General features: G+C 44.6%; 1 long non-coding RNA gene across 1 annotated transcript; it reads right to left on the bottom strand.

Moving 5' to 3' along the window:
• Positions 1-5,668: 5,668 nt before the first annotated feature.
• On the bottom strand, positions 5,669-6,201 carry LOC127216697 (uncharacterized). The gene is made up of 2 exons (XR_007834040.1): positions 5,849-6,201; positions 5,669-5,817 (listed from the first exon to the last, which is right to left on the bottom strand). It is a non-coding gene; the product is annotated as an uncharacterized LOC127216697 (long non-coding RNA).
• Between the last annotated feature and the right edge of the window lie 764 nt (positions 6,202-6,965).

Below are 6,965 nucleotides of genomic sequence, written 5' to 3'. Positions count from 1 at the left end.
TGTATGTCATGTATGGGGGGGTCAACTTCAGATACTGGTCCTCAGGAGAGATCCACTTTCTTTGTTTTTGAGATGGAGCTTCTTACTGGGACCTGGGCTTTTCCAATTAGGCTCATCTGGCTGGCCAGCAAACCCAGGGATATGTCTGCTTGTCTCTGCCTCCTCAACCTGGGGATTACAAACTCATACCACTGGGGCTGGAGATATGGCTCATTGGTTAGAGGAATGGCTGCTCTTGCAGAGGACCTGGGTTCAATTCCTGTCCATAACTCCAGTTTCAGGGGACCCTCCACCCTCATACAGACATACATACAATTAAAACACCAATGCACATAAAATAATAATAATAAAACAACCAAACAAACAAAAGTCACACTACCATGCTTAACTTAAAAAAAATTCTCCCTTTTCTTTCCTCCCTCCAACCCTTCCCATGTACCTCCACCCCCACTTCACATTCATGTCCTTTTTTCTTTAATTGTTGTTACAGATGCATATGTGTGTATATAAATATATATTCCTAAATATACAAATACAGCCTGCTAGTCTCTATAATTTTACCTGTGTGTATGTTTTCAGGGATGATCATTTGATATTGGATAACCAATTAAAGGGCTTACTCCAAGGGAAGACTATTTCCCTTGTTCTCAGTATTCCTTTGTCACCTGTAGTTCTTTGTGTAGGGTTGAGGACTCCTGAGCTTCCCCCTTTCACATTAGCCTGTCGATTGGTATCATACCCACTCAGGTCCTGTTTAGGCAGCCATGTTGGTGAGACATTTCTAGGAGACACACCCTCACAGCAAACTTCTCCTGCCTTTAAAGTCTCTTTGATACCTGGGCTTTAGATGCAGGAGTTGTGCTGTGCATGTATCAGTTGGGGTTGGGCTGTATAATTCTGCATTTTGGTTAGTTATAATTCTCTGTAATGGTCTCCATTGGTTGCAAAGAGAAGTTTCCTTGATGACAGGTAAGAATTACACTTGTCTGTGGCGGAGGATAAATTTAGAATGTAGTTGGGGATTATGCTGGTTTAGGGAAGGTCCATGCTTGACTCTTTGTATAGGTACTGAGAATCAAAGTCAGCTCCTCAAGCTTGCAATTTTTTTTTGGCTTATGGTTCTGTGCATTTCTTCTGTGATTGATGTTCTCATTTCTAGGGTCCCATGACTACCACCTGCCATCAACATTCAGGCAAAATGCATAGGCATCTCAGTGCCTTTTGTGCATGCAAAGTGTAGCTGTCCATGTGTATTGGTGGCTAATTAATCCTCCATACGCATTTGTTTAGTGACCTTTAAAATCAGATACTCCTGATCTGCTTCCTCTCTCACCACGTTTCTTCCAGACAGGCCTGTGCACACCCACTCTCCCTACTCTTTACTAATAAAGCTGTTAAGTGGGTTTTGTTGTCTATCTTGTGGTAAATACCAGTTGACATATCATTTGTGTGAAGAAAACTACAGAAAACTAACCTTTGGTCTTATAGGAATAAATAATATTTGTGCTTAACAGGAAATTTTCAAAGGAGTAACTCAATGCTAGAGCTCTTCTTTAGGGACCCAGGTTCCATCCCAGCATCACACACACACACACACACACACACACACGACCCAGAAACAGATATACACATATACAACACACACACAAGACCCAGAAACACATACAAACACACAACACACACATACACAAAATACTTATACTCATATGAGATCCATAAACACAGACATACACACACAATGCTGAAAAGTTTCTGTACCCTGATAAGCCTCTCTGCCAGTGCAGCAATTGAAACCAGGCTAAATCAAACCAAATTAGAAAAAGCTCATGTTTAATGGATACAACACTCCCAGATCACCTTCCAGAGAAGACAGGAAAGACAGACTGGAAACCACATGTCTATTTTCTTGGGGGCAGTTCAAATACTCTGTGGGAATGGTCTTGAACATCTCTGGGGGAGAGGTCATCATTTGTCGGACTTTCTGTGTAAGCATTTTGACGGCTTGGACCGGATGGACAGGGACTCTGGTACTCTGGAGCCAGAATACTGAGTATTACAGCTCAGATGGAAAGGTATTCTGGCACTCAGAAGCCAAGGAATACCACAGGTCACAGTAAGCATAGCAGCTTATAGCCCTGCTTCAGGGACAGGCTTCTCCAGTGTATCAGCTCTGCTCTGGCAGGAGAGGGTTTCCTGGTCAAGTTCAGCTCCAGTCCCCCAGGAGAGTGGAGTATAAAAAACATCACTTTTTCTGGCTCTACTCAGGGTCGTATCTGCTCCAGTAAAGGCTGTGAAAGGAGGTGTCACCCAAATCTCATTCAAGAGACTTATTGGGAGGGAAGAATTCAGAAGAGTGGCTGCCCTCTGTCAGGGTGGCAGAGGACAGCTGGGCAGGGGGAACAGCCACAGGCTGAACAGACATAGGGTTTATATAGGGCTTCTTAGGGGGTGGAGTTTTCCCAGGGAGATTTCCAGGGTGGGGATTGGTCAGATTTCAGTCCTTGAGCTCAGACTGGCTAGATCTCATGCTCAGGGATTAGTTGGTTTTCTGTATTGGTTTAGGGTCAGATTTGGCTTTGGACCTCAGGCAAGTGCACTAGCCCTGACCTCACCTCAGCCCCCTCACTTAATAAGTGAGGGCAGCCTGCCTCTGGGAGGTGCCATGAAACTAAACTGTTTACCTCAGTGCTCTGCAGCCTGTTGCTACAGTCACAGTTCTAATGTAGGGCCCAGGGCAGCTTCGTATACACTGCATTGCTGCCAGATAGGCTCAAAAGACACCAACCAGAAAGTAGGCCTGAGTTCCAGTTTAACCTAAGGCAACACCTGACTCCAGGAAAGACCACACACTGGGACCACCCATGCACTTTCCAGGAATGGGCCAATCAGCATCCAAGGGGTAAATACCCAACATTCCAAAGGAAATACCTTATATTCCAACCATTGTAGATAGAATCATCAGATGTCCCTTAGCCCACCAAACACAACACCCATCCCCTTTCACCAAGATACCCCTAGACAAATGGCAGCCAATCAAGGGTCTTGAGCCTTAGAAATCCTCTCGCCTCAGCCTCTGCTATGATAAAAACCCACCCTAGCTGAGCTCAAGACTCTAATTGTTCCAATGTATTGGATGCAGTGAGGGTTCAAATCCTTGAATAAAGGCTCTTTGCTTTATACATGGGATTCAGTCTCTTTGTTGGTTTTTGGAGGACTCTGTAATCTGGGCATAAAAGAGTACTCTGACTAAAGCAAAATTGGAGTTAAAGTTGTGTGCATTTAAGGTGCATGGCACATAATATACAGGCCCAGGGGCTTTCCTATAGTTAGGCAAATTAACATGCTTATTACATCTTTTAGTTAGCCATCACTCCCCCTCCCCCACCTTTTTTTGGTGGTAAGAGCACTTGAAATCTGTTTTTACCATGTGTTGCCCAGGCTGACCTGGAGTTTGTGATTCTCCTGCCTCTGCTTTCTGAGTGCTTGAATTACAGGTGTGGACCACTGCATCTGTCAGATCTGCTGGTTTGTATCCTTTAGTCAGCACCTACCTGCTGTACACTGAAGATGTGCTGCTCTCCTTGTTAATACAAAGCTGATTGGCTGATAGCTAGGCAGGGTTTTCAGGGCAGAGACCAGCTGGGAAGGAGAGTGGAGTCGGAGGAGTCTTGAGCCAGACTCACAAGAAGCAATGGAAGGTTCATAGATGAGGTAAATGAGCTTCAGGCCAGCACATAGATTAATAGAAATAGGTTAATTTAAGTTATAAGAGCTGGCTAGAGATAAGCCTAAACTATCGGCTGAGCATTTATAATAAATACTAAGTCCCTGTGTGGTTATTTGGGAACTGGCTGATGGACCAGAAAGGTTTGACTACACCTATCCATTTCTTTCTGTTTCTCCTTCCATCTCTGTTACCATCTTATTTTGACTGATTGTTTTAAATTTTCACATTCAAGGACGAGAAAGGTGGTTAAGCAACTAAGAGCACTTACCACTCTCATAGAGGACCCGATTCAGCCCCTAATGCCTATGTTGCATAGCTACAATGGGCTACCTGCCTGACTTATTTTTTACTTTCTTCTTTATTTTCTTTAAACATTTTGTTTTGTTTTGTTTTTCGAGACAGGATTTCTCTGTATTGCTTTGGAGCCTATCCTGGAACTAGCTCTGTAGACCAGGTTGGCCTCAAACTCATATTCTCCTGCCTCTGCCTTCCGAGTCCTGGCATTAAAGGCATGCGCCACCAACACCCTGCTTTCTTTGAACTTTTAAAAAGACATTTTATGACTATGGATGTTTTGTCTGCATTCATGTGCGAGTGTTTAGTGCCCTCGGGGGCATTGGGTCTCTTGTAACTAGAATTACAGATGGTTGTAAAACACCATGTGGGTACTGGTGTTAAGATGGAAAATTTTCAGTTGCCCTATGTCCCAGAATAGCCTGAGAACATGCATTCCTGACCTGGAAGGACCCCCCCCCCCCCCCGGGATGGGCTTGCAAAACATTTCCTAGAAACACAGATGCAGGTGCCAGATAAGGAGCATGAGCCCAGCCAACAACCAGCCACCTGGGCCCAACCAATCAGGAGCTTGCTAGCCCCTAACCCCAGACCCCCTCCCCCTCTTGTGGTTTTTGTCTTTATAAGCTCATGTAAAATTGGGTTTAGGGTTCTCTCTCCTCCTCCTTTGTGTGGTATGAGTTGAGCCCCAGCCAGCTGGATCCTGAATAAAGACTCTTGCTGTTTTGCATCAAATGCCGATTTCCATGGTTTGTGGATCCAACGCTGCATCCTAGGATTTGAGTGGGGGTCTCCCCAGTGCGGGGATTCAACACTGAGAATCAAACCCAGGTCCTATACATGAGCATCAAGTGTTCATAACCACTGAGCCATCTCTCCAGACTCCAACTTACTTTCTTTTTTTCTTTCTTCCACTTTCTGAGAAAAGGTTTCAAAAAGGGGTGGTATGGAAATTCAGGAAGGCAGGGGTAAGAGTGGTCAGTGTTGCATATATGTGTGAAATTGCCTAGAAACAAAACTAATTAATTATTTTCTCTCTCTTTCTCTTTTTTTCTTTTTGGAGCCCACAAGTTAGGCTCAGAGCAAAGATACCAACACATTTCTTTCAAGTTTGACATCTGTTTATTGAATACTCATTACACCAATCAAAGATTGCTTCCTGTCCTCCAACAATAGAAACTATAACTCTTCATCATGGGTAGGAGGAGTTTAGGAGTGGAGTAAGTGGTGAAGGGGAGGCAGTGGGGAAAAGGAGGAAGGAGGGGAGGAAGGCCCATGGGAGTCCTAAGCTTGAAGAAATGCTGAATTGGGCAAAGGCACAGAGGCAGAGGGGAGGGAGAGGATTCTAGAATTTCTGGGAGGTGAATTCTTAGCAGAGGAGATGAATTTATCAGAGGCCTCACTGGATGGGATCACAAAATCCAGAAAACAGGTGTGGTTTGACTTTAGTCTCTTAATAACAGTGTTCTTTGTGTCTCCCGAAGGCATCTGGAGACACTTCCTTCATGGAAATGGGTACCAAGGAAATGGGGTCATTGCTGTGACAGACCTGACCATGTGGCTTTTATGCTTTGGGCAGAAAGGCTGAGCTCCAGGGGTTTTGGAGAGGGACAAAGACTCTTCAGGAGCAGAGGCTTTTTGTAGATATTTTGGCTAAGAACCTGTGTGTGTTGATCATTCTGTGGCTGAAGAAGCTGCCACAATCATCAAAGACGTCAGCACCACACTCATGGGACCTCCTTCACTGGGACAGGCCCTTCTGAATAAGAAGGTTACTAGCTGGAGGGGAGGGGCTCCTCAAATACAGGTTACTAGCTGGAGGGGCACCTCAAATCCTTTAGGGCCCAGAAGTTTATTTTAGTGTGAGTATTTCATGCTCCAGTTCTTTGATTTTTGAATAAGAATGTTTATTCTGGGATGTCACTAGATGCCTTGACTTCCCCATAATAACAAACTGTAATCTGAGCATGAGAAAATTGGGTGTGATAACTAAATAGCTTCGGTCTCTAAGCAACAGGGCCCACTGTATCTTTTAGTGTTCCAGAGAGAATCTCCCATAGGTTGTGCAGAGAGATGAGGGAGGATTCTACCTGCAGAAAAGTTGAGATCATCCAGTCTGAGCCTTGAGGGTGCTGGGGATGAGAAGAGACACAGGTGCAAAAGCTATTTCAAAGTCAGCTGGAGGAGTCTATGACCACGGCCAGAATTCCCAGACAAGGCAGGGCTGGGAAGAGGGACCAGAAAGAACGCACCCTTTCCTTTTCCTTTTCCTTTTCCTTTTCCTTTTCCTCTCTCTCTCTCTCTCTCTCTCTCTCTCTCTCTCTCTCTCTCTCTCTCTCTCTCTCTCTGTCTCCTTCCTTCCTTCTTTCCTTCCTTTCTTTTTTTCTTTGAGACAGGGTTTCTCTGTAGCCCTGGCTGTGCTGAAACTTGCTTTGTAGACCAGGTTGGCCTCAAACTCACAGAGATCCACTTGCTTCTGCCTCTCAAGCGCTGGGATTAAAGGCGTGCACCACCACTGCCAGGCTGAAAAGGCCCATTTTAAGCTGTGAGTTTTCACAGTGATAGATGACATGGCTGTAAAACCATGAACTATATACTTGGGGAAGACAATATGGCTAATCTTTCTTCTAGCCTAGTGCCCAAATCCCACAGTGCTGACCTTAGCAGGACCTTATTGCAAATTTCTAGAAATTGTTCAGAAAGCTCCTTTCTCTGACTTTTTATTTACTTTTTGTATGAGTCATAGGAGGAAGAGGAAGGCTTGGTGAGGCAAACAGAACAGAAATCTAGCTATAGAAAGGCAATCTGAGGCCTCAGTAATGGAGGGAGTCCAGCCCGAGGAAGATGACGTTTGTGTTGCTGCTAATATATGATCTATTTTTGCTGCCTTGCTCTAAAAGAAGACATGGACAAAGGAGTGCGATGAATGAGGAATTCAGTAACA

This window comes from Phodopus roborovskii, unplaced genomic scaffold (genome assembly GCF_943737965.1).
Source record: "Phodopus roborovskii unplaced genomic scaffold, PHOROB, whole genome shotgun sequence".
In the NCBI taxonomy this organism is placed as follows: domain Eukaryota; kingdom Metazoa; phylum Chordata; class Mammalia; order Rodentia; family Cricetidae; genus Phodopus; species Phodopus roborovskii.
The sequence above is the reverse complement of the archived record's forward strand: the minus strand, read 5'-3'. Positions and strand labels throughout refer to the sequence as shown.